The sequence below is a fragment of the Dermacentor albipictus genome, chromosome 1, assembly GCF_038994185.2.
Source record: "Dermacentor albipictus isolate Rhodes 1998 colony chromosome 1, USDA_Dalb.pri_finalv2, whole genome shotgun sequence".
Lineage (NCBI taxonomy): Eukaryota > Metazoa > Arthropoda > Arachnida > Ixodida > Ixodidae > Dermacentor > Dermacentor albipictus.
This window is the reverse complement of record NC_091821.1, coordinates 24513685-24540917: the sequence shown is the minus strand read 5'-3', so window position 1 is coordinate 24540917 and position 27233 is coordinate 24513685. Positions and strand designations below refer to the sequence as shown.

At 46.3% G+C, this 27233-nt stretch overlaps 1 long non-coding RNA gene across 2 annotated transcripts; it reads right to left on the bottom strand.

Moving 5' to 3' along the window:
* Positions 1–1856: 1856 nt before the first annotated feature.
* LOC139054750 (uncharacterized) lies at positions 1857–9627 on the bottom strand. Of its 2 annotated transcripts, none has more exons than XR_011511473.1 (3): positions 9243–9627; positions 7615–7751; positions 1857–2587 (listed from the first exon to the last, which is right to left on the bottom strand). It is a non-coding gene; the product is annotated as an uncharacterized lncRNA (long non-coding RNA). The 2 variants fall into 2 exon arrangements; XR_011511474.1 differs by lacking the exon at positions 1857–2587 and adding an exon at positions 2792–3041.
* Between the last annotated feature and the right edge of the window lie 17606 nt (positions 9628–27233).

Below are 27233 nucleotides of genomic sequence, written 5' to 3'. Positions count from 1 at the left end.
CTCATGCATGTAATCGAACAAGGCTTTTTAGAATTCCTGTTGTAATTCGATCTAGACCTGTGGCTGCACTCTAAACATTTTAACACCCTTAAGGGTGTAAATGACTTGTCCCATGGGTGACACCCTTTTTGGGTGTATTGCTACACCCCAGGCAACGGGATGCAAACTAACACCCCACAAAAGAAGGGGTGTTAATATGACGTCACCTCGCCTATGGGTGTAAAGCAAACAACACCCTTTCTATATGGGGTGTAACACAAGACACCACTCATTCAATATGGGTGTAGCATTAGACAACACCCTTCCAAAAGGGTGTTGTCCCTGCAAGTATTGTAGCGTTCACTACAGCCATGTAGTTAATGGGCAAACTAGCTGTTGTGAATGCTGCCTAGCCTTAGCTATGGTACTTACTTGTTCAGTATGAGCCAGAATCTGTGAGGCGTCCTCATATTGCGCTTCTGGTCCGTCATGTGGTAGCATAATGTGCGACCCTTTCAGGCAAACAATTGAAGGTTTCGCCATTGTAGCAAGGCACACAGGCCATGCTTTTCGTAATCTTCCTCTGCAGTGATAGTACACTGCCGGCAGGATGCAGAGCGCAATAACAATGCGCGCTGCACTAAGGACACAGGATCCCCCGCACCTTGGTGCACCAGTACATATAACCCCGTGGAAACAGCACACAGCCAAAAGAATGTTACATGCATTTCAGAAATAATTAAAAACCTCCACTTTTCTTGGTCAAAAATTTTCGCAACACCAGCTCGACCAGGAGGGAAAGACACTACAGCTCGTTGTTGTAGCTCATATTGAATGCAATAGAGCGCAAGCAATGCATGGATTGGCGACGGTAACAAGTGCAGTACTACAGAAGCATACGTTTGCCTGTCAAGCAGTGTTTTGCCGTTTTAAGCACACATTTTATACCTCTATTCATCAAAGTTGTCATTTATCTCCACGGGATGCTTCTACTAGTACTTTCACACATGACTTAAAGGTAGCACTGAAAGCCAAAGAACAAAGTGCTTCCACGCCGAATAATGTTTCAGCATTTACGAACACAACAGCATGTGTAGCTGCGCATACTGTTCAATATATAAGCATGCACTATTTCCTGAAATATATGTATGCTCCATTTACTGCCAGTGACCTGCTTATACCCAATAATTTCGTTTATTTTTGACCATGTGCTTGCATTGACTATTCCAATGGCATTGTAAGTTAAGCTACCAGAATAACAATCAGCTAGTCTAAGGTTACCTAATTAAACAAAATCATTGTAAAATTTGTGACGAAATATCAGAAGAAAAGTATTTCATTAAAGAGAAATGGTTACATAATAATGTTTGCAAACTTTAAATGTAAAAAGGAAAATAAGGAGTAAAACCATACCAATACAAAGACATTAGCACCAAATAATGCCACAGGCTTGCTCAATTAAATTTTAAGCAGAACAGTTTTTTTAAGTAACCAGACTACGAACTATTACGTTTTCATTCGAAAAGCACTGCATCTTATTATAAAGCACAAAAATAACCGGTCACATAAGTAAGAACAAGTCTGAGTGTGTCTTTAACACAAGGATAGAAAGTTGGGCGAGTTGGTACAGTAACATGATCTTGGATTGTAGCGCGAAGTGACACGGACAGACTAGAAGCAGACAGGATGAGCGCTAACTCACAACTAAATTTTTATTGAAACGAACAATATATATATATATATATATATATATATATATATATATATATATATATATATATATATATATATATATATATATATATATATGTGTGTGTGTGTGTATAGGTGACTGCAGAAAATGGCAGCACATCTAAATGAATATTGAATACATAGCAGTAACATGAAGACGACAAACAAAAGCCATCAGCCATCAACTGCGTGGCAAATCTGAGTGCAAGCTGTTCTCTTATCAAGTATACCTGTAGGCATTGCGACTAATGTGCTCCCAAGATGTATGAGGCATTAGTCATTGCAGTTGTAAGGACATGACAATCCTAGGATGATTATGTTCTTGAGGCTTTTTTCCCCACTTTCCATCTTTTGAAACGTGTATACTTTAGTCATGAAAACAAAAATGCTACAACTGGCGTGTGATAAGCTTTGCGTCTTATTTCCTAGCAGCTCATTGAAACGAGCCACGATGACAAATTCAAATGCCGTTACCTCATCAGACATTCAAATTTCTTAAAGACAAACAAAACTAGATAGGCATTAGAGTAAGCATCACTTAAATACATTACACTGGTTTAAAGTTATTGCACCACTTTGTGCCAAGTAAAAATGTTAGAAACATCAAAAATGTTAAGATTCTACGGCCAACCGTGAAAACTAAATAAAAAAATCATTAAGCTTTCTTAAACGGGTACAGGAGCTTTACAACTGGCCGTCTTGGTGATGGACACGCAGATAGATGAGCAGCCATTCCATTGAGACGAGAATGTTGAGGGCTTCGCATGGAAGTCTGCGAGACACTGCAGAGTAGTTCTTGGTCCACATGAAGGAGGTTGCTTGCATACACATCTGGGCCACCATACTGAATGCATGGTGTTACCGGAACCTTTCCCCCCTGCATTGTGGTAAAAAAGCATGGTTGAGTTTATACGATATTTAATATGCAAAAAAAGAGGTGAGGCATGCAGACAGGTAAACTAGAGTGGAGAAGTGAACATGAACACGAAAAACATGAAAAATTTCATTAAAATGTTTTATTAGATAAAATTTTTATACTATGTGTCGTTCATTATGAAGGTTCACAACCGCAACATATTTAATATATAAGCAGGTATAATTATCAGCTTGGTCAGTTTGCACAAGCTTGTTTGAGGCAAGAAATCGAGTTTCACGAACACAACCTCAACATTCTTAATTGAAAAAGGAACCTCAGATGACATGCAGTCCTGTGAGTAGGAATCGCACAGTTCAAGAAACAAGAAAAACAAATTAAAACTCACAGACCGAAAGCGAATTGATAGGTTCCAGTAGCACAAGGACATCTTTGGCCAATGAGCGCCAAGTCTATACTGCAAAAGATAAACTTAGTGCATCTTTACAAAGCAAATATATAAAGATGACTAATGCCTCTCTGCACTACAGTTGCTTTGCTCTAGCGTGAAGTCATTTTAATGCATGCACACGTACATACACACGCTACACCCAAGTGTAACAGCTGCAGAATTAAAATTGGGCAGCAACAAAGTCGCAACCTTTAACCATTGATCCCAAGCTGTACTAGTGACTGGAGGTACTACCAATATCGCCAATGACGAGTCGCACTCTTTCTGCCCGATGTTACGCTGCTCTTATTGTCAAAGATGAGTTACAGTCGGCATTGAGGGAAAGCTGCCCGCAAGAGCAGCTCCTATTTTTGTGTTAATTATAACCAGAGACCAATGAAGTAATATATTTTTAGAATGAGAATGACACCGAAAAATTGAGTACGTAAAAATTTGGTACATTCTTCCGGAATTAACTTGGGGGTTAACAGCTAAAGAGGCAATACAGAATTTAGAACAAGTTTTGACATGTTTGCTACCAGTGAATGCTAGAAATATGTTGCCATTCTGTAGTTTTGTCCAACAATGCAAAAGGGATTCTTATTGACTGAGGAAATAAATGGAAAAGTATCATGAAGTATATTTCGTGAATGTAATGCAGAATCACTCAACTTCTGTTACTATATAATCTCCTCTTGATTAACCCGCACTTTCTGAACTAGTTCAGGAGGTGTTGCATTTCACTACTCATTCCACCAGTTCAACGTGGCAGCAACTGCATGTTGTGATTTGTTTTACTTATAGCAGGCTTTGTACAGGGCGAGTTCACAGCATTCCCTGCTCTTGGCCGAAAAGTGCATGTTTAAGGCAGCAGGTGTGGTGCTGCTTCTGCACGAGCGAGGTGTAGAAATAAGAGTTTCATACAATAATTACTAGAGGGAACTCTGACGTTAGTGTCCACAGGAGATCAAATAAGAACGGCTGTACCAGCATGGAAATTATCGGAAGTACATGGATTTGCCTAAACTTCGTCTGTTTGGCTTCAAACGGCTTTGTGACTTTGTAAACTAGTCATTTTCAACAATATACTGCGTAATAAATAAACATTAAAATCGTCCGACGACAGGATTCAAACACAGGAACTCTAGAACAGAAGTCTGATATTGAAACCATTAAGCCACGGAGGCATGTAACGACAAGCGAGTGCAACGCCCTGATAAATTTATCGCGGGCATACCAGTGCCTTGAGACGCTTGGCGCCTTTCGATTTGGCCACCTGGACAAGCTCAATCGTTGCAATTAATAGCAATTGTGCGTGTTGGCACCGTCTTCTGCACTTCGAAGAGTATAGACTGCGCTGAAATTTACAACAATAAGATTTATATAGCGTATAATATACGAAGCCACAAGAACGTCTGAATTCACAAGCACGAATATCAGACAAATCCATGTGCTTCCCATCATTTCCATGGTGGTACGACTCCAGCACCAGAGTTCCCTCTAGTAATTACTGTAAAAAACTATGGCAGAAACAGGAGTAATAAACTAAGTTTTACTGTCCCATAAATCTTGCTGGTCATTAATTCCAAGTTTTAGTGCAGTCACATGTATAGTAGGCAATTGTGGTATTTTGCACAAACATTGCAAAGCCAACTGTGATTAATGTTCACTATGGTAAATTGTTTATGATCGAGTAGCATAGACTACTGAACAATCTCTGGAAGGCAAGTGAAGTAATTTTCGTATTAGCAGCCTTTAAACAGCATTCGAGCATATGACACATGCACCTCAGATATGCAGATATTTCCTTGCCTCAGCAAGAAGCGATGCTTCATGTTCCACGAGGCTAATTCCATCAAAGCAGTATTGGTGCTCTCTAAAAACAATGCCAATGCAGATGATCCAAATATTTTTCAGGGGCAACAGTTATGCCTGAAATCATGCTAGATTAGTTTTTTTAAACACATGCTCAGACCATGTTAGACGTGATTCTTAAAATCCTCCTATTTATTGGACTAGTCATATATCTGTACACAAAGGCTACTAATTAGGTTCCATGCTATATCATCGTCTTAACAAGAACTTCACTTAGTAATACACATGCTGTGATAAGATTTGAGACCACATTGAGATGCTGAACAAGGTGAATTCATTATTTTTAAAATGGAGCTCCTGTTCTTTCAAACGAGAAGAAAGGATACTGAGGGTCAAAATTTTTCTGAATCACAGCTGGAAGATGCCAGGGAAGGCACGTGGAAACTTATTTGTAATTTTCTATTTAAATGTAGAAATGATAAAGGGAAATGAAAATGGTCAAAAAAACAACCAGGCATGGGGGGAGAACGAACCTACAGCCTTTGCATTACGCATGCGATGCACTAACCACTGTGCCACCAAGGCAGCATTCAACCGTCCACAATGGCCCCTCAGATTGTCGACGCTCGAACACGGCCGTAGTACCACAGTGGTTAGTATATCGCATGCATAATGTGAAAGTTATGGGTCCGTTCCCCACCCACAGGTGAATATTTTTTAATCCACTTTCACTTACTTAGAATTTATCATTTCTATACTTCATATAAAAAACTTAAAACATGTTCCTGTATGCTTTCCTTGGCCTCATTATCTGCTGGTTTCTTGCAGTTCTGTTACTTACAACACTTATACATATTCTAATCTGGTAAGTAAACAGTTTTACATGATGCTGGAATGCAATATAAAACATTATTGCAGGGCCGTGTTATGTAGAATGCCTTACATTGCCCAGGCAAGGTGTATTAATGTCAATCTGAAAAAAAAAATTCCCACTCTAAGCAGAAATGTTGTGTACTGCTGTGTGCAACAGGGTTTAACGAAAACAACTTGTTCAGAAATGAAGCCACCAAACAACGAGGAAATATGAAAACTAGATGAAAATTTCTGCAGTTGCATGTTAAAATTTTAGCACAGCAACAGATGAAGACATAATGAATGAAGCGCGAAGATGGTTTATTTTAGACACACGAGGCAATATACTTGAAAGATGCATATGAGCTTACACGTGGAGAAATATTGTTTATGTAGCAGCTAAACTACAAACAGGCCTAGAGCACACTGATACAAGGTGTCGAGCATGTAAATCTTATAATGCCCTTAAGTCAAAGAAACATGGCTGTTTCTCATGATTCGCTACACATGGCTGGCTCACACAACTTAGCCACTTCTATATATGCCTTGTAATTACCAGGTGGTCTGTATGACATGTGCAAGCTTTAAATATGTACAAGTGCCACGTAGCTGGACAGCACCAAGGTAATGTCGTTTGCCATCTTTTTGAGGAAGTGAAACCAATTCTTGCATTTTTCCTAATTAGGTAATTAGTTATTAACAATTATTTACCTGCTCAAGTATTTTATTCAAAGCAAAATTGTCAGTGCGAAAATTGCAGAGCATCCTGAAAAATTCCCAATCCAGCTTTCTACTGCTCAGTAGGTGCAACAAAATTTTTTTTTCAAGCTTGAAAGAAGCCAGTGAACACATGCAAGAAGTGCTGAGCAACTAACCGCTCGTGCACCTGAACACCATTTGGCTCCTCCTTCCATGCTTGAAAAAAACTTTTTGAAAAGAATATTTTAGAAATTGAATAATTATTATTGACTATGTTTTAGGCAAAATGCATGAAATAGTGTGACTGCCACTTCCATTTTCGGCGACATGAATTGACTCCATTTGCATGTCGAAATCCAGCTATACATGGTGCATGTTTTGAGCTGGTTTTGACTAATTGAAGCTTCGCACCCTAATAATGGATTCAGCCTAAAAAGAAATTGGTACATAAACGGTCGCTGTCAGTACTCCATACTCCTCTTAGTGCAAAGTGCTTGTGAGCCAAGAAGTTGGTAGTTCTAAGCAGTATTTCTCATTTTGACCTGGTGTTATAGCCCACTTACTATGATGCCATGCTGCTCAGTCATGCTGGTCCCAGCTTCAATCTAGGCCATGGCAACTGCCCTCCAATGAGGGTAAAATGCAATAACGCTTATGCACTTAGATTCAGGTGTACATTAAAGAAGCCAGGTTCCCAAAACTTTAGGTTTTGGAATGTAAAAGCCCATAATTTAATTTTAAGATATAAAGGTGCTTTATTAGGAGCAGGGGCATCATTTTGAGCTTTTACTGCACTGCCATGGCACAAAGAAGCTCCAAGTAAATAAAAACAATTTCTTAGACAATGTACATATCTTGCAAACATTTACAAACACTTCTCTGCATGCACCTCTGTTGCTGTTATATCTAGATCCGTATGCCAAGGCGGGTTATGATGTTAGAACATGTTTCAAACTTTTTTTTACCGCTTTAAAGTTGTTGGTTACTTTGCATCTCACTGTGTCGAACGCACATTTCAGTGCATCAATTTCTTCAGAAAGTGCACTCCTCTTTATTTATTTGTGCATGCAAAAAGGGTTCAGAAGAACTGCTTTCTGAAGGTCTGCATAACAAGCACAAAACAATTCTATGTAGGCTGCACAAAGAGAAAGGATTGGTTTGTAAATATGTTATTTAGTTCTTAAAAAAAGAGGCAGCTGTCAGTATTCTGTTCCAAAGTAAAAATTGCCCCTACCTGGTTCTGCTTCATTTTCCGATGTTGATGGTCCATTCGGGGGCACTCAACTGATAGGCTGCACTTTGGCGATGTCGGGTGTGCTGTCACCAGGCCCAAGGTCGATCGACATCCTCACCAAAAGTCGAGTCCAAACGCTATAAAAGAAATATCTCATCATTTTGCTATCAGTTTTGTCATCTTGCCTGTTTCACACACGGCCGTCAGTGAAATATTTCGTCACTTGGATACTGAAAGAAATTCAAGCATTTTCTAGCAGCCAAGCTGATGATGATGATGTGTGGTGTTTTATGGCGCAAGGGCCAGGTTTGGTCAAAGAGCGCCATGACAAGTGGTAATGTTGACGATGTATTATGGAAGATGTGACTTGGCTGTAAACTGGCCTAAAAATTGTCGCTGTAAAGTGCGTAAAATCTACGTTCTATAAAATTATGGCGATGTCTAATGACGAATACTATGAACATTAAAATCCATCGAGGAAGAATGATGCAAAATAGAAAATATATAGGATGGTAAAATTACTTGGAGCACTGCTGCCTCGCCAGAGCCCTTGAAACACAAGGGCCTAGAGGCATGTGCTATACGAAAGAGCTATCACAGTGGCATCCTCTGAAGAGAGGGCGGCAGCCAAGCTGAAAACACAGTAAATGGAGAACATTAAAGAGCAAATGCAGTTGTCACCTTATATTGATCAAGTACAGCAGAAATGGAAAATAAATCGGTGATACTGCGTCTGTTGGCTTTGAATGCAAGAAACATAAAAACAGGAACTTGCAGCCACGCCACTTTGAATTTCCCGCGTTTGCTACACCTCACAAGTTTGGCATCGTCCGGTACTCGGGGATAGTAACCGCTTAAAATCAAGATGAACGAGGATCGGCATAAATTAACAGGATACTTAGCCGGGCAATATTGGCGCATAAAACAACTCACGTAGCGAAGCTACTGTCAATTACCCGATGACGCATCTGTGGGCGAACAATTAAAAAAGGAATGAGAGTTTCACTTGTTTCACGCCTCCTAAGCTAAGAGAGAACTTGAGTTTCTTAGTAAACTATACTGGATATTTACGCTCCGAATAAAGCGCTGGAAATTTTGTTGCGTCACATTGCATACGTATGAGTGAGGAAATTGCTTTTATTGTGTTCTGCCCAGACGGCATGTAGCAGCTACCACTCTCATGCAACAAAAGCATGAAAGTGGTACTCGTGACACCGAAAACAAACATATACAACGCCAACGTTACGCCCCTTGGAGTTGGAACTAAGCACGATCAAGCCAGTTAGTTTTCTAGCTTTCATATCGCCGTGAACACGACCAAACATCGAGCGAAACAACTGTCTGCTCTCGAAAATTATTACCGCTTCCATTTATATACTTATCGCTGCCACAAGCAAAAGTCAATGGGCTAGCTGTCCACAAGCCGCAGGTTAGACTGACAGCAACATATTACGGTAACGTAAAACAATTTCCACGCTGACTTAGCAGCCGCAGTGTGCTCTAAGTGCCAAAGTTCTCGTTTGCCGCTCGAAATTCACACCATGATGACGGGCACTGCATCTTTCACATGAATTATTGCACGCTTTGCTCCGGAGCTCAATAGGAGGGCGAAACGCATTTGCACGTACCTGAAATCCGCATGCCGGAAAGCCGTCGACGCTTCCGAGAACGGGGCGCACAGCCATACACCCGTACGGCGGCTTGACTTGGACGTGAGGCACTTCTATCAAACATTCCACATGCGACATGTTTCACACCGATTGCGCGAGCACCAGAAAATGACGCAGGCCGCACTGCGACGCCGAGCAGACGTGCAGCCACCGATGAGCTGTGTGCGCGGATTGCGGAGAACAAAACCATACGAAACGTTAGGCGCGAGAAGATGGCGGCTCTCGTTGCGAAGACGAAGCGGACGAAGCAATGACGCGCGAATGAATGTTGCCAACTGTTGGTTCCGCGTTATGCCGGCGGTGGTGGCTTTAGTGGCGTGTGTTGCGGCTGTCTAATTTTTTATTTCTTTTCCCCAAACAGTATAGCTAAGATCAGTTCTTTGTTTCAATTTTAGCTGTGTCGTTTGGCATTATCTTTGTCTTTTTATGCTATTAAGCGGCCAATTATGGCCTCTCAGGTTCGCGCGCCAGCTGCGCGCGCAAATCTCAGAGGCCATAAGACAACTCGTTATATAGAAATGCCCGTATTGTCGTTGTTAACGTTTCATCATCCTTTCTTCAACTGAGATAGAAAGGTAGTGTCCTTTTTCCCGGGGTTGGGAGGGGGCGATCAAGACGGCATCGCTCAGTGGTGGGCGGGGGAGTAGGTTGGTGTTGGTTCTTATCGCGAAATTCGCGAACCCTGCGATTTTTATTTTATAACGTAAGCATTTCTATACTTCCCCAACAAAAAAAACCATCCGTCCGTCAGTCCGTACCGCACGACATCTTTCAAAAGAGAACCCGCGGCAGCGAGTGAATTCACCTTCGTGCTAGCTCTCGCTTCAACGCGACCGAAGCGGCGAGAACACTGCGCTCACGAAGCTTTCAGCTTATGCCGCACTATGCGCTTTTTGCAGATCACTTTCAAGATAGGTGTACGCGCGTCTGTTTTCAAAGCGAAGTAAACGGTGAGAACACAGCGCGTGAAGTTTTTAGCAGTGGGCACACTCTGTCCACCATGCAGTTCGCTTTCAAGATACGGTTCGCGCGGCCGTGCCACAAGCAGCCGCCACCGGAGAACGGTTGATAATGGTTCGTCGCGGATGAGGAGGGCTAAAGAGCGATAACGGCTCAAAACGAACGGAACGTCACCGGCGCGCCTGGCCCCGCCACCTGCAGTACTTCGCTTGCGCCGCCGACCAGAGAAGCTCGTGTCGCCGCAGCGCTGTCGCTTATACTTGTCGGATCAAGTCTCATAACATTGATGACGACATGGACTGCGTGTAGATGAGGAAGAGTCACAATGCTTACGCACACTTAGACAAATCCGAGAGGAGTTCCTGTGTGATTTTTTTTTACCGGAAATGTACAGTCAGCGGTGGAACCCAGAGTTGACAATACCTGTAGGAGGGCTGCCAAGCTTTTTTTTTTTGTGAGAGTCTTGCCCAGCTCCCAAAGATGTGCTCAAGCTAAGACTTGCTGATGGCTGTATGTGTTTTTTTTTTATTGTCGCATGCCCTCGAACCGCCACGAATCCTACAGTGTAATAACATTAGAGCAATATTCACGTCCAAAGGGAAATGCAGCCGGTAATTGGGCTGCCTAAGGTTTGCGGCCCGGCGGCAGCTGCCCTCCCGTCCCCCGTTTTCGTTGACAAGTTAGAGGGAGGGGTCTAGAGCAATCTTACACCTCCCTCCCCACAGTGGCGCAACCAGAAAATTTTTATCGTGTGAGGGGGGGTGGGCAGTCTCAATTGACCGTGGAGGGAGAAGGAGCGGGGCCATTGCCATAGCAGCGAAAATTTTACTATTAGTGAGCGTTACAAGTGCCCGGCGTGCCCCACTTGGCTACGCCGCTACTAGCCCCTCGCTCCCCCCCCCCCGCTATCGACGCAAATCGAGCTATCAGAACGTGCATGACACGCATGCATGGCATAACATGAATGACTTGCCGCGAAGCTAGTATGGATGTCGTCACATCATCATCATGATCAGCTTATTTTGACATCCAACGCAGGACGAAAGCTTCTCCAGCGATCTCCAATACCCCTGTCTTGTGCTTACTGGTTCCACGTGTCTTCAAGTTTCCCAATTCCATCACGTCCACATTATTCTCTGCCGTCTTCGACTGTGCTTCCCTTCCCTTAGCACCCATTCTGCAACTCCAATAGACCAGCAGTTCTCTCCCTTACGCATTGCAATGTCTGCCCAGCACGACTTCTTCCTCTTAATGTCAACCAGAATGTCAGCTGTCCCCGTTCGCTCTCTAATCGACATCACTGTCTTCCAGTCTATTATCATCATGCCTAATAATTTTCATTTCATCGCTCCTTGCGCGGTCCTCAACGTCTTCCCATGCTTCTTTGGTAACTTCCATGTTTCGGCCCCATACGTTAGTAACGGTAGAAAGCAATGGTTAGCAGTAAGCTCCCTGGTCATGATTTAGTAATGCCTGCCGTAAGCTCTCCAGCTAATGTTTTATTTTTGTTAGTTTCTTTGACCAGAGGCCCCTGCGAGTAATTAACCTGAATAAACGTATTTCTGCGCAGGTTCTAGAGGCTGACTGCCGACCATGACTTTCGTTCTCTCGCCAGGCTGCAGAACATTACTTTTCTCTTCTGCATACTAACTCTCAATCAGACTTACACTTTCTTCGACAAGTTCCTCAAACGTTTGTTGCAAAAAGTCTGCAGCGTTGCTGAGTATGCCAATGTCATCTACAAACCGTAAGTTGGTGAGCTATTTACCGTTAGCCCTCACTCCCAACCATTCCCAGTCTAACTGGTTGCACACCTTTAAGTATTCAGTGATAGCATTGTTAATATTTTGCCATTGATCATATGAAGCCTTTTGCAGATATCTGGCTATGCAAAGTCTGCGCGTTAGTGTCATCCATTCGATATCAACATTCGTGGGAAACTTCATTTTTGACCACTGTTCGGAGCCAGTGCGCTGCTGCCTAGGTGCCCCGATCTAATCATTCCAGCTACCTGATTCAAGCGCAGTTAGCACGCGTTTCATGTATAGCCAATATCAGCGCCTTAACTGGCAATGTTCATTCATCATAGACTGTAAGCTTGTTCACTTACTCCCTTATAATTAGGGTGTAAATTAGAAAGACTGGGGTGTTCCAAGGGTGTTTTCTTGTTGAACACCCTTTTCCGTTAAAAAAGGGTGTTTCAAGGGTGTTTACAAGGGTGAAAAAGATGAATACACCCGCATTACACCCATAAGGGTGTGAAAATTTTAAGAGTGTGACGCCGTTAATAATCTAGTCCACAAGCTCTGGAAGGAGGAAGACGAAGTGCCTTTCAGGCAGAACACCAAGTCTTCCAGCTCTACTTATTTTGTGGATTTTTGAGACTTTGCCAGTGAACTGCTGTTTCCTCCTTAACTGCGACGGAGATGGAGCCTCACGCGCGTCCGCCGGAGTCGGCAGTGCCCGCGGCGGCTGCCTCCAGGAAGCGCAACGGCACCGAGAGCGACACTGACAGCGACGACACCATGCAGTACTATGTCAGCGGTGAAGATTCTTCTGACGAAGCCTTCGAGCTGGTGCGGAGTCGCAAAGCGAAGCGAAGATTTCTCAGCGCATCATCGAATTCGAGTGAGTCCACCGTGAGATCTTCGCGGAATACCGAGGAGCTCACCATCCTGTTCACGCCAGTTCTCGCTACTGACAACCTGAGACACCTCAACAGGCAAGCCATGTCTTCACATCTAGAGGCACTGGTTCCGAATGAAATCAAAGACATCAGAGTGAATACCCGTAAGAACGTCCTAGCGATTGACGTAGAACACGCGGCTGCGTTGGATTCTTTGCGCAATGTCACGGAACTTGACGGGATGAAAGTCCGCCCTCATATTCCGCTGGGCAAACAAATCAGTAGTGGCGTAATTTACGATGTTGATGAGACCATTGTCGACTCCGATCTGTCAATCTTAATCAAGCCAGCAACGGAAAACACCATCATCACAAACGCGTTTCGTCTCGGCACGTCACGGTGTGTCAAAATCATATTTAAAGGCGAATCCCTACCTTCGCATGTAAAAGTGGGCCACTACCGACACGCAGTTCGCCCCTTCATACCAAAACCGCTGCAGTGCTGGAAGTGCATGAAGTTTGGGCATGTGAGTAGAGTGTGCAAGAACACTACCGTCTGTTCTCGCTGCACTGGGCCCAAACCACTAACACGTGCGAAGCCAGTGTGCTGAAGTGCACAAACTGCAGCGGCCCTCACGATGCCTCCTCGAAGGAATGCCCTTTAATTCGCAAGGAAATGGCAATATTGAGGAAAATGGTTAGAGACCACTCGTCTCACCGAGAAGCAGCAATATCTATTAGGCGGCGACGATCGCGTCGCCGACGTCGATCACGAACCTCCAAAGCCTCCACAGAGCGCCAGCCACGTACACTGCCGCCCACTCTTCCGCCCAGGTCAAACGCAGTCAGATCAAAGGACAAAGATGCAACGAACAGCCCTGCTGCTGACGCGTGGCCTGCACTCCCGAGGCTACATGCTCCTACTGAGCGAAATCAGACTTCTACAGGAAGGGACACTTCGACTGTTCCTGATAAACTGACGGGCCAAGATCAACAAATTGTTGTCATGATCAGCTCTATGGTGAGTGCTATTCGTGTTCTTCTGGACAAGATGCGGACACCAACAGCTCGAAGCGCGTTGCAAGTGCTGAATGCCATCAATCCGGTTCTAGCGAGCCTTCAGAAGTCTAGTGCTTGAGAACTTCTACAGCAGAACCATGGCTCATCGACAGCAACAGCAATCGTTCCGGGTTGATGTCAGAAGTGCCTCCATAATCCAATGGAATGCGAGAGGCCTAAGGTCATGTATTTCGGATTTTCGACAGTTCGTGTTTGACTACCACTTTCCTATACTGGTGATCTGTGAACCGAACTTATCAGCCTCCATAAGACTATCAGGATATGAACCTTTTGTTTCAACAACGTGTGTCCGTAGTAGTAAGGTTCTGGTTTACATTCGCAAGGACCTAACGTATTTTTCGCAACCCGTAGCGCCACACGACGGTAACCAATACGTCTGTGTTAGTGTGAAAAAGAAGAGGCTGTGTTTTACTATTATTGGCGTCTACCTATCCCCAACAAGCCAGTTTGACAGCAAAAGACTAGAAGATATTATGGCTGCTACTCCCCGTCCTTGGATAATAACTGGGGACTTCAACGCTCACCACAATATATGGGGAAGCTCCAGGATAAATTCGAGGGGCAGGTCACTGATATCCTTTGCATCAGGCCACAACCTGTGTCTTCTAAATGACGGAAGTCCGACATTTCTGCGAGGGACAACGTACAGTAGCTGCCTTGACTTGACTTTGGTGTCACAATGCCTGACTTCGAGCGTGCAGTGGTTCACTGATATTGAAACCCATGGAAGTGATCATATTCCGACCTATGTGAGAATCAATGGTCTAGACGCCGCATTACCGGATGTATCTCGCCAAATCGATTGGTGAATCTTTCAAGATCGAGTAGACGACACCCGCAAGAAACATATCGCACGCATATTAGAAGACATAATTGCAGACGCAATGCAAGATTGCACGCGTTGCTTCACACATTCGAAAAAGCGTACAGAGAATGACATTGAATTGGAAAGGCTTCGTACAATACGTCGCCGTGCTGAAAGGAGGTACAGGCGCACAAAGTCAATCCTTGACCTCAGAGAAGCTCGGCGCATGCAAAAGAAGATAAGACGCCGAATGGATAAACTAGCGGATGAAAGATGGAAATGCTTTTGCGAGTCACTAGGCCCCCGCAAAGCCATTGTCCCGTGTGTGGCGTACCCTACGGGGTCTTTGCTCAAGACCCCAGCAACGACACCCTTTTAACGCCCTTGCTCTCTATCAAAACCGCCGTGAGATAGACGTTGCAGAAAAATTTTGCGCGCAAATCGCCGGCGGCACAGTTTTAGTCCCTGACATGGCTTTAAGCGATAACCCCGGTCCACGAGATACCAGTATGGAGGCTCCATTCTCTATGAAAGAGTTAGAAGCTGCTATGGCGCTCTTTAGGTGTTCGTCTTCACCAGGGCCCGATGGCATAACATATACTGCTTTGCGCCACCTAGGCCGAGAAGCACAAAGATAACTCCTCAGCCTTTTTAATAGTTCATGGCAAGATGGTGTCGTCCCACAGGAGTGGAAACGCAGCCGCCTGGTACCGCTACTAAAAGCAGGAAAGTCGCCGTTCAAACTGGCATCGTATCGGCCTATAGCACTTGCTAGCTGCGTCGGGAAAGTCATGGAACGCATGATCCTCATGCGTCTCGAATGGTACCTAGAACACCACAAGATTTACCCTGATTCTATGGCGGGATTTCGACGAGGCCGTTCATCGATTGGCAGTGTCATCGATTTAGTGTCATCTGTAGAACAGCAAAAATCATGGAAACGATTATCATTAGCGCTCTTTCTGGACGTGAAAGGCGCTTACGACAACGTTTCCCATCAATCAATTCTAGACGCACTTCTGACAATTGAACTAGGAGGGCGAGTATATCGATGGATCAGAAACTACCTGACACAAAGGTTCTTGTTCGTACGTACGGAAGATGGTCCGACTACCGACCACTACATATGCCGAGGAGTTCCCCAAGGTGGGGTTCTAAGCCCTATTCTTTTCAACCTCGCGCTTCTTGGGCTGGCCGAATCCCTACCGAAAACAGTGAGTGTCTCAATCTACGTCGACGAAATCTGCATCTGGTCATCAGCGGTCACTCGTCTGCAGGTTCGCGCAAGGCTGCAGAAAGCAGCAACACAGGCATCTCACTATCTTCACACACAAGGCCTTACCATCTCAACAGAGAAATGTGCGTTAGTCGCTTTTACACGAAAACCAATGTCTCGTTATCCAGTACGTATTAATGGCCAGCCTATCTCCTACAAGAGAAATCATCGGTTTTTGGGTGTCATTGTGGACCGGGACCTCTCTTGGAGCCCTCATGTTGCCCAATTGAAGAAGAAGCTCACATCTATTGTCCATGTCTTCAAGTTTATCGCCGGGAAGACATGGGGATCGTCAGTGGGCTCCATGCTACAGTTATATCGAGCACTTTTTATCGGATTGCTACGTTATAGTTATCCCGTGCATACTAAAACATGCAAGCCAAATCTTCGAGAACTACAGAGCGTGCAAGCACAGGCACTACGTGTTTGCCTAGGACTTCCGCGGAGCGCCTCAACAGCAGGAACCATTATAATGGCTCGAGAACATCCGATCACGGCTTACATTAGCATCGACACGCTTAGGGTCCATGTTCGTCATGTTTCACGCATGCAATCAAGCTCTCTTGCCAGCCTGCCAGAACGACGACCACAGGCGTCCTTCTCCAACGAGGTCAGCATCCATCGTGCCTGTCTACCATCGGGCTTCACACCCTCAGCACGTTCAACCTCAGCTTTGTGGTGCTTAGAACAACCTCAAGTGCGCCTCACGGTTCCAGGGATAAGAAAGAAGACTGACCTGCCTACCTTGGCCCTGAAGCAAGCAGCTCTGGATTGTTTGAATACTTTCTACTTTGACCGGGTCCACATATATACGGATGGCTCTTCCACTCAGACCAGCTCCACCGGCGCAGCGGTTATACCATCACGATCAATTAGCGTCCGATACAAGATTTCTCACATGACAACATCGACCGGATCGGAGCTTGTTGCCCTCTGAGGTGCCGTTGATTACATTAACAACCAACCCGCTAATCGGTGGGCAATATTCTGCGATTAGAAGGCGGCCTTGCAATGTCTTCTGTCATCTCTTCGTCGCGGGTCGTGTGAACAACTAGTGTCGGAGATACGAGAAATGCACCATCGTATGATAGCGAAAGGACACGACGTCGTGTTTCAGTGGCTGCCTGGCCATTGTGGTATCTCCGGCAACGACCTCGCTGACGAAGCTGCTAGGAAAGCACACGAAGGAGCAACCCTTGTTTCCGTACCTTTATCGCGGACCGACGCAGCAAGGTAGCACAGCAAGGTAGCACACCGTATGACATTAGAGAAGTGGCACCCAAGAACGATTGCATTCCCTCGACCCCTCTATGCAACTGCGGCTGTTACCAGGACTTCTGCGAAATGAGGAAACAATGCTGTGCCGCCTACGCTTGGGCATCGCATTCACCAATGCAAATACTTTTATGATAGGAATGACTGATAGCGCCGACTGCAATGCCTGCGGTGCCGAGGAAACTATAGAACATCTACTGTGCTACTGCCCATCTTTTCAAAACGAAAGACATGACCTCTGCACAGCTCCCAATCAGCTAGATAGAACACCGTTCACCTTGAAGAAGATCTTGGGACCATGGCCTCGCATATCGCAGCTACAAAAGGCCACAAAAGCTCTGCTGCGATATTTGAAGGCTACTGGACTGAGTCAGCGTCTGCGATACGGACTGAGTGACCGAACGATATCCCCCGTGGACTTTCTCTTCTTTTAATCTTTCCATCCCCTTTTCCCTTTTCCCAGTGTAGGGTAGCCAACCGGGCTCAGTCCTGGTTAACCCCCCTACCTTTCCTTTATCATTTGCTCTCTCTCTCTCCACAAGCTCTGCCAATGTTAATTCTACAAAGTCGTCTCCCAGGGAAGCTTTTGATAGTCGTAACGCAAGTAGCATAGCGCAGTAAGGACGAGGGACAAGTCGGAACAGGAAAGCGCTTGTCCTCTCGCGACTTGTCCCTCGCCCTTACTGCGCTATGTTAGTTCCATTACGACGAATAACCAACATGCCCAAACCTATTCCCTTGGATAATACTGTCGGCAATTTATGCGTGAAACGTCGGGTTAGACTTTTAGCAATTTTCTCAAGTGTCTCTGATAATTCTTTTGCTAAGAGAACGACAGAGTCAATAACCACTGGCGCCAGAATAACTTTATGGGATCGAAGAAATCTAGTTTTCTTTTACTAGACTTTGAAAGACATGTGTAGTGCTTTGAATCATAATCTTCCTTAGCTTTTGAGACTGTTGGCTTAAATGTAGCAGCTACGTATGTATAATCAGCCCAATTAGTAGGACATTGGTTATATCAAAGTTTTTATTTTTAATGCAGCGTCTAAAACTCTAAAATCTTGCTCGCAGTCAGAATTCCATGAGGGACAATACGATCACCTTAGTGGCTGGTACGAAAAACTGAGACTTTTTTTATGATTGTTTTAGTATTGAACAAAGGCTCATTGCCTTAATATCCCTCTCTCTGCCTTCCTAAGCGTTTAACGCCGATGTTAAGGCCAAGGACAGAGTTCTCGAAACAACTATTCACACATCGTTGTTTCCGGCCAATACAGTATTGCCTGTGTGGCTTCCGAAATACATGAACAGACACCATCGCTCCGAGTCTGTGTGGCGCCCAAAACTTTGCACAGATTACCAAGCGGCGCTAATGTTACGCGATAGATCTGCGGTCGCGCGTCCGGATTCCAAGCGCACAATGCCACTGGGGCGTAAGTTGCAATCGCTGTGGTGGCCGTTTTAATTAACTGCACAAACGGCCATTTGGCTAACTCAGTGGAATTTTTCCGACGTTCGTATACGTAACACTTGAGGTGTTAGCTGCATTGCTTGCACTGCGGACACTGCGAGCTGGGGCTCGCAGGCTCGCAGTGTCTGTAGTAATGGTGGTGAACAAATTTTTCTTTTTTTTTTAATGCTGCTAGCATTCTTTGCCTACTTCAGGTGCTTTGAGTCTGTCTGTCTCTGTCTTCTTAAGCGGACCCAGAGGTCCAAGTTGTTAAATTAAATTATGGGGTTTTACGTGCCAAAACCACTTTCTGATTATGAGGCACGCCGTAGTGGAGGACTCTGGAAATTTCGACCACCTGGGGTTCTTTAACGTGCACCTAAATGTAAATACACGGGTGTTTTCGCATTTCGCCCCCATCGAAATGCGGCCGTCGTGGCCGGGTTTCGATTCCCCGACCTCGTGCTCAGCAGCGCAGCACCATAGCCACTGAGCAACCGTGGCGGGTGGGTCCAAGTTGTGTAATAGCTTGGTCCACTAGATATGCAGTTGTGGTCGTTGCAGTGCAGTCATTCCAGCTTAGCCAATCGCCTCTCGTCATGCCCTAGTCGTCACTCCATCGTCGTGAGGCCATCGTCGACACACAGGCTTCGCAATACAGTCGTCGTTACGCCATTGTCGTCATACACTCGCCGTCATCCCATTGTATTCACACAACTGTCATGCTTGAATCAAGCCGTCCTTCATCTACAGCATGATTCATGCTCCAATCGAGTTAACATTTACACAGACGGCTCTTCGACTCAAACCAACTTTACTGGTGCGGTTGACATTCCGTCGATATCAATCTGCAAGAAGTTCAAGACCAGCCATGTCACAACATCGACAGAGTCCGAACTTTCCGCCCTCCGTAGCGCAGTGCTACATGTGCAGCAACAGTCACCATATCACTGGGCTATATTATGCGACTCAAAGGAACAATTGTTAGCAGAGATACAATTACTCTATCATCAAGCGGTGGACAGAGGCCATGACATTGCATTTCAGTGGCTACCTGGGCACTACAATATTACTGGCAATGAAAGTGCCGACAAAGCTGCCCGTGAGGTACATAGTGAATGTGAAAGCACTTCGATACCATTGTCGAGAATGGATGCCGCGTGGCACTTCAGCGTTCTTGCCCATATTATTACTCTAACGAAATGGAACACACCGGAGTTCACCAACTGGCGTATATATGCCATGCACCCGCACATCACATTACAACTTTTAACTGGTTATAATTCACGGAATAAAACGTTACTCTGCCGCCTGTGAGTATGAGTTTCTTCCACAAGCGCCTACTCATTCCTAAGTGAAATGGCGGACAGCCGAAATTGCAGCACATATGGTGTTGAAGAAACGAACAAACATCTTCTGCGTGACTGCCCCACATACGAAGACGAGAGGAGTACCCTTCGGACAGCTTTGGGACACTTAGATGTCAGGCCCTTCACAGAGGAGAAGATCTTGGGCCCGTGGCCTCGCGTGTCTGCTATGTGCAAGGCCACAAAAGCGCTGGTGCGTTTCTTGAAATGCAGCAGCTTGTATGACCACCTGTGAGTGACTCAGCGATGAACACTTCTGTGTGTGACAGCGCAAATTGTGAACTTCTTTCTTCCTTCTCCTCTTTCAGTCCCCTTTCCCCTTTCACCAGTGCAGGGTAGCCTACCGGGCTACCCTGCAACGTTGACTTCGGAAATACGGTGTGTCGCTACGTTGCTCGGATGCTAATCGCATTGCCATCGACAGTCATGGTGAAATGAGCTCTGTCCTAACTTTTTGTTCAGTGTATACCGAAGGTGAAGCTCAGAACGACGAGGTGCCCTAAAGACGAGGTGGCCTAACGATGACACGATAACGACGACGACTTGACGATGACGGCTGTCCAGTGTACCGGAAAAGACGGACAAAGTGAACCCACTTTTGAGCTGTTAACTCATGTCGCAGTAAAACAAATAGAATAAGAATGTAACAAACAGCTTGCAGATGAATAAAAATTGGAGGACGCTTAAGCTTCGCCTTCAAGAGTGGGACGCGACAGCGTTCCCGTCGACCCGCCAAGGGGTATAAGAGAATGCGCTACGGCACAGCGATCACTTACGATGCGCCCCGCATCGGACTTAGCGCCCACCTATCACGCGGTGAGCGTCGAGCAACGCAGCGTTCGGCGCGGCAACGAAACGTGCGCCTGAGCGAACGGAACGAACCAAAGAACTCGGTGTCTCGGAGGGGAAACGATCTACGCCAGCCAAACGTCGCGATCGGCACGGGCAGAGAGATAGATAGTAATCTAAAGAAAGGACCGGGAGCACGGCGAAGCGTCGTCAGGGGAGAGGGAGTCCCGCGACGCGCCTGGCAGCGGTCCCAATGCGCGCGCGGCGCGCCTCCTGTCGGGGCAGCGCCGTACATAGAGAGGAGGGGGTCTTCTGTGTTTGCCGCAAGATGGCTCTGCGTGTGCGGAAAGCGCAGAAGAAATGCAGCGGAAACGCATTTCGCAACTCGTGGAATTGTGACTTCTGTACGTTACATGTTCATAATTACCGATATACAACGCAGTATAACTTTCCACGGCTCGTTTCGAAGGCAACACCGCATTCACTAGAGGCGCGTTTGCACCGCTTGGAAGCATCGAACTCGTGGCTGAGTGGTAGCGTCTCCGTCTCACACTCCGGAGACCCTGGTTCGATTCCCACCGGGCCAATCTTGGAAGTTGCTTTTTATTATGAAGCGCCTGCCGTGATTTATCGCTCACGGTCAACGCCGCAAACGCCGACACCGACGCCGACGACACCGGCTTTTCTGCGACACGAGCTCCTTAACGCTATCGCGTTAAAACTCCAAACAAGGATTTCTATATCTCACCTTAAGCCTAGTTCCTTTCTGCCTTTTTTCTTCCGTTGATCGCTGTTTCACTGAGTGCGGCACGTTTATCTATTATCAATGTAACTGTGTTGGATTTATTTACCATTCGACTGCACCCGTAATTGTGGAAAGCATTCGCATATATTATAAGAGAATCAGTCAACTTGTTCCTGAAATCAACCAATTGCCGTTGCAAACACATTGATACGGTATACGGGAAGGTACGGTGAAGCGCACTCCAACCTGCAGAATATTTGGCCATTCAGTGCGTAACAGCTGAACGCTCTTTGTATCCGAAGCATTAATTCACATAGTTCGCTGTATGTAGTTTGTCCCGTTAAGTCGTGAGAGATGTATGAAATGAATGAACTCCACCTACTAGGAAAGGAAGTGAAGGTAGTAGAAAGGAAAGAGATTGGCTGGAAGCCGGATTAACACGCGGTGTCCTCCGTTATGATGCTAACACTTGAAGTCACACTAAGGACACACCAAAGAAAACAGAAGCGCACTGTGTCTGTTCCATACAATTTGCCTTTATAAAATTTGTTTTTTGCAAGAATACACTTTCTGTGTCCCCCAACCTACATTTTATTCAGCTCAGATCACAGATTTCCGGTAGGAGTATCTGGTCGACGTGGGAACTGACTTAACTTTCGTGTCACGGCGCTTTGCCTCGAGCGTCCAATGGTTTACAGACATAGAAACATATGGAAGCGACCATATTCCAACATACATAAAGATTAGAGGAGTTGAGCAACGCTCCTCTACTGTCTTGCGTACAGTTGATTGGTCAAAATTTAAGAAGGATATGGATGACACATGTCGAGAAGGCCTGTCACACACTATCGAAGAAGCAATCGCAGAGGCATTGAAAACATCCATCTGCTCGCTTACAAGGTCAACAAGGCGAACAGACTTGGACATAGAACTGGAGAGGCTGCGTGCGGCACGCCGACAGGCGGAGAGGAGGTATCGGCGCACGAAGTCTGTCTTGGATCTGAGGGCTTCACGACGCATACAAAAGAAAGTCCAGCATCGCATGAATAAATTGGAAGATAAGCGATGGAAAACATTCTGTCAGTTGCTTCATCCCCGAAAATCGCTCTCGCACATATGGAGAACGGTTAGGGGTCTTCGCTCATCTCCGCATCAAAGGAAGCCTTTCGCTGCTCTGGCCCTCTACCAACTCCGCTCGGAACTTCGAGTGGCTGAAGAGTTCTGTGCATGGGTTGCTGGGTCCGTGGCCATCATTACTGACGCAGCATTGAATGACATCCCTGAGGCACGTGTACCAGAAATGAACGTGCTATTTTCCCTCGAAAAGCTCGATGCTGCGTTGGTGACCTGCAGGCGTTCTTCGTCACCAGGACCTGATGGCATCACGTATGCTGCCCTATGCCAGTTCGGACATGACGCACGTGATGACCTGCTCAACTACTACAATGAGCCTTGGCAGAAGGGCGCCGTTCCTAAACAACGGAAATCGAGCCACTTGATCGCCATTCTGAAACCTGAAAAGTCTCCGCTTGAGATCTCATCATATCATCCGATTGCGCTTTCGAGCTGCGTCGGCAAAGTGATGGAAAGAATGATTCTTGCTCGATTGGAATGGTACCTAGAACGATTCAACATCTATCCGGACGCCATGACAGGCTTTCGTCGAGGTCGCACGTCCATCGACAACGTCATTGACATCGTCACATGGGTCCAAAATCAAAAAAGCGTCAAGCGCCTATCTGCGGCACTTTTTCTGGATATAAAAGGAGCATACGACAACGTTGCCCATGAGGCCATACTAAACTCACTTGAGGCTGTTGGAGTTGGTGGCCGGATGTATCAATGGATTCGGGACCATTTGACTGAGAGGCGTTTTTTCTTACAGACCGAAGACGGCCCAACTTCAGACCATTACATCTGCCATGGTGTGCCGCAGGGTGGAGTGTTGAGCCCTATTTTGTTCAACCTCGTCCTGGTAGGACTAGCGGATTACCTACCGCAGACAGTACATGTCTCAATATACGCCGACGACATTTGCATCAGGGCCTCTGCGGTGATTCGCCCTCAGCTAAGAGCCAGGCTTCAGCGGGCGGCAACCATGACGGCTTCTTATCTCCGAGAACAAGGCCTCAGTGTGTCTACTGAAAAGTGCGCATTACTTGGTTTTACGCGGAAACAAATGTCATCGTATCCTGTTACCATCAATGGTCAAGCTGTATTCTATGTTAAGACGCATCGCTTTCTGGGCGTCATCATTCACCGCAACCTTTCGTGGAGCCCTCACTGCGTCTATCTGAAGAAGAAGCTAGTCGCCATTGCTCAGGTCTTCAAATTTCTATGCGAGAAAAACTGGGGTACACCAGTCCATTCTTTGTTGCAGCTTTACAGGGTTTTGTTTCTCGGACTCCTACGTTACAGCCTACCAGTGTTGTCAAATGCATGCAAGACGAACTTTCGCGCCTTGGAGAGCATACAAGGTCAAGCCCTACGCACGTGTTTAGGGCTGCCTCGGTGCACCTCAACAGCAGCAACAATTGCCATCGCAGGAGAGCATACAATCAAGACACATGAAGCTGTCGACTCTCTCAGAGCGCACATTCGCCATCTGCCAAGGATCCCCGACCATCATTTGGCCTCCCTACCAGCCGAGAGACCTCAAGCGACCTTTTCACGAGTGATTAGCGCTCAAGAGTACATACCGGCATCCTTTACACCGGCGGTGAAGCCTTCCTCTCCCCTGTGGTGCCTGCGACAGCCTCAAGTGAATTTTGCTATTCCTGGAATTACAAAAAAGTCCAATCATCCATCGCCGGCTCTGAAGCAACTTGCGCTCCTATTACTGCACCAGACGTATCATGACCGCATACATATATATACCGATGGTTCGACCTCACCTATATACCAGCTCAACTGCCGCATTCGTCGTTCCAGCTAAGGACGCTACAGTTAAATTCAAATTGTCGCAAACGACTACATCTACAACGGCAGAACTTTCAGCTCTCCATGCCGCTATAATGTACATCACCGAAGAGCCAACAGAGAAATGGGTGGTATTTTGTGACTCTAAGGCAGACCTTCACAGCATCAAGTCCGCATTACGTCACAGAACTTACGAGCAAATGACATTTGAAATCAGGGAACTGCACCACCATGCTCTGGAAAGAGGACACCACATTATATTTCAGTGGATTACTGCTCACTGTGGCATCGTCGGCAACAACCTAGCTGACAAGGCTGCCCGGTGTGCCCACGAAGATACCAAGACGCGTCCAACACCTTTGGCGAGGTCGGACGCTGCCAGAGAACTTCGCCTACCTGCGCGCAAGAAGTCCCAAGATACTCGGACCGTGGCCACACCCGTCACTGGCTCTAAAAGCGATTCGTGCACTATATGTGCGGTACTTGAAGTGCACGGGCTTAACAGACCGTTTATAATGTCCTTGTGTATGGTGTCCCTCCCACACGTACTCAGTACTTAGTCTCTCCTTTTCTTCCTCTTTCTATTCCCCTTTCCCCCACCCCCAGTGTAGGGTAGGAAACTGGATGCTGTTCTGTTTGACCTCCCTGCCTTTCCTACCCTTTTTTTCTCTCTCTCTGTCTTGTTTAGCGAACTTTTCCTCCCTATAGGACAAGCGTCGAGCGAGATCACCTTTCAGCTTCCATCGATCTCATCCCTGCCTGTAACAACTTAAATCTGCTATTTACCAGTTGGGACATTTGCACTGAGAAGTGCAAAATGCAGCTCTTGAAGTTTAACGCCGCCTATACCATTTGTACCTGGATTGGTATTAGTATAGCCCCGCTCGCTCTCGGCATCTTTTGCCGGTGTCTGGCGCCACTCCAAGCCTGGTAGACTGGGGTAAGTGGAGATTGCAGGGAGAGGCGTTCGTCCTGCAGTGGACATAAATTATTATTATTATTATTATTATTATTATTATTATTATTATTATTATTATTATTATTATTATTATTATTACGACAATGACGACGACGACGATGATGATGATGATGATGATAAAGATGCCATTTGCAAAAACATGGTCAATTGTAACTCCCAATCGAGATGTTGTGAATGTCCATTGGGGCCACACTGAAATATACAAGCACTATTTGCGACGTTTAAAGTAGCGCTTCCTCTCCAAACTCTCCCGCTCTGACGTCACAGCTGTTCTTCGCGCAAACGCGCTATGACGCAGTTTTATTGTTTGCCCGATGCACGCCCCTCTGACGCGAGCGCCACAGTTGTGTGACAGGCCTCACCGCCGTGCCTATTCGGCGAGACACCGATGCCAAACCATGAGAAAAACAAAGAAGGAACGCCCACATGGGGAGCACCTGAGCGGCTGTAATGTGATAGCATTATCAGGAACGTGCAACCACGCCTTCGAGCACACTGCCTTCAGGCTCAACCCGCGTTACCAACCACATTATTATACCCCGCTAGAACTCGTATCGTAGACTGGTATCAGGATAAGCTCCCCCACACACTACCTTTGATTACGCGTTCTGCGGGATTGGCTCCATTGGAGAGGCGGACACCAAACCGGGGGTGTTAGGATCGGGGGCTCAATCCCATCGCTCGTAACCCGTTGTAAAGATTGGAGTCCGGCATGAATTAGAAGGTAGCTGGCCCATGCCGTTGTCCAACTTATCCACACTGAGGAAGTTGATGAAGGGAAGGACTGCTTCTCATCGAGAACGACGAAATATGGGTTTATTTACAGTATCTACATCAGTCTAGCATGATTGCGAGGTAAAGTACATCAGTCTAACATGACTGCTTGAGAAAGTGCACTGAGCAGCCGCACAACAGCGGTTTATAAACACGCGCTCCCCCCCTCGCTCCCAAGGTGACGGAAACGTTCGTCCAGGCATCGTAAACAAGCCGCCTCTCTGTGGGACGGCTTACACACATGGTCCGGAGCCGACGTCAGACGGACTTCGTAGAACTCGGGGCTTGTGTCAGGAAAGGTGCCTTTTATTCCCCGAGCTGACCCCCACAGCGCGGCCTGATGCCCATTGTCTTGCGTCTTGGACGGCGCGAGGGAAGGAGCCTCGAACTACGTTTCCGCGAGTACTCCCCGGCTCGCGGCAGACCAGGGCGGTGGTGGCGGGCTCAGTAACAATAGTTGGTCCGCCGATCGCATTCAGTCACAACGGCGACGAGGCTAGAGCGTAACGGTGGCGTTCCAAGAAAGTTGACGCCGCTGTCGCAACCGGCTGGCAAAACTTGCACCTCAGCTGGACCATTCTTAAAAGGGGGAAGAGGCAAAGGAACCTCCGATTTAAACATAGTAGATCTCACTGCAGCGGTGGCGTAGAGGTAGAACACCCGCCTCGCGTGCAAGAGGTCCGTGGTTCGAATCCCGGTGCCGGCAATTTTCAACCGGATTAAAAAAAAATCCGCGTGTTGATAAAATTGCATAAACAGGCCTGGAGTGTAGCCTGATCCCGGTGACCAGAACCGGTAACGCACTCCCTCACCAGAGCAGGATTGGCCACCCTGGTGCAGTACTTGGCCACAATCTCCTATATGAACCACACAATCAAACCCCGGCCCTAAGTCCCCAGCAG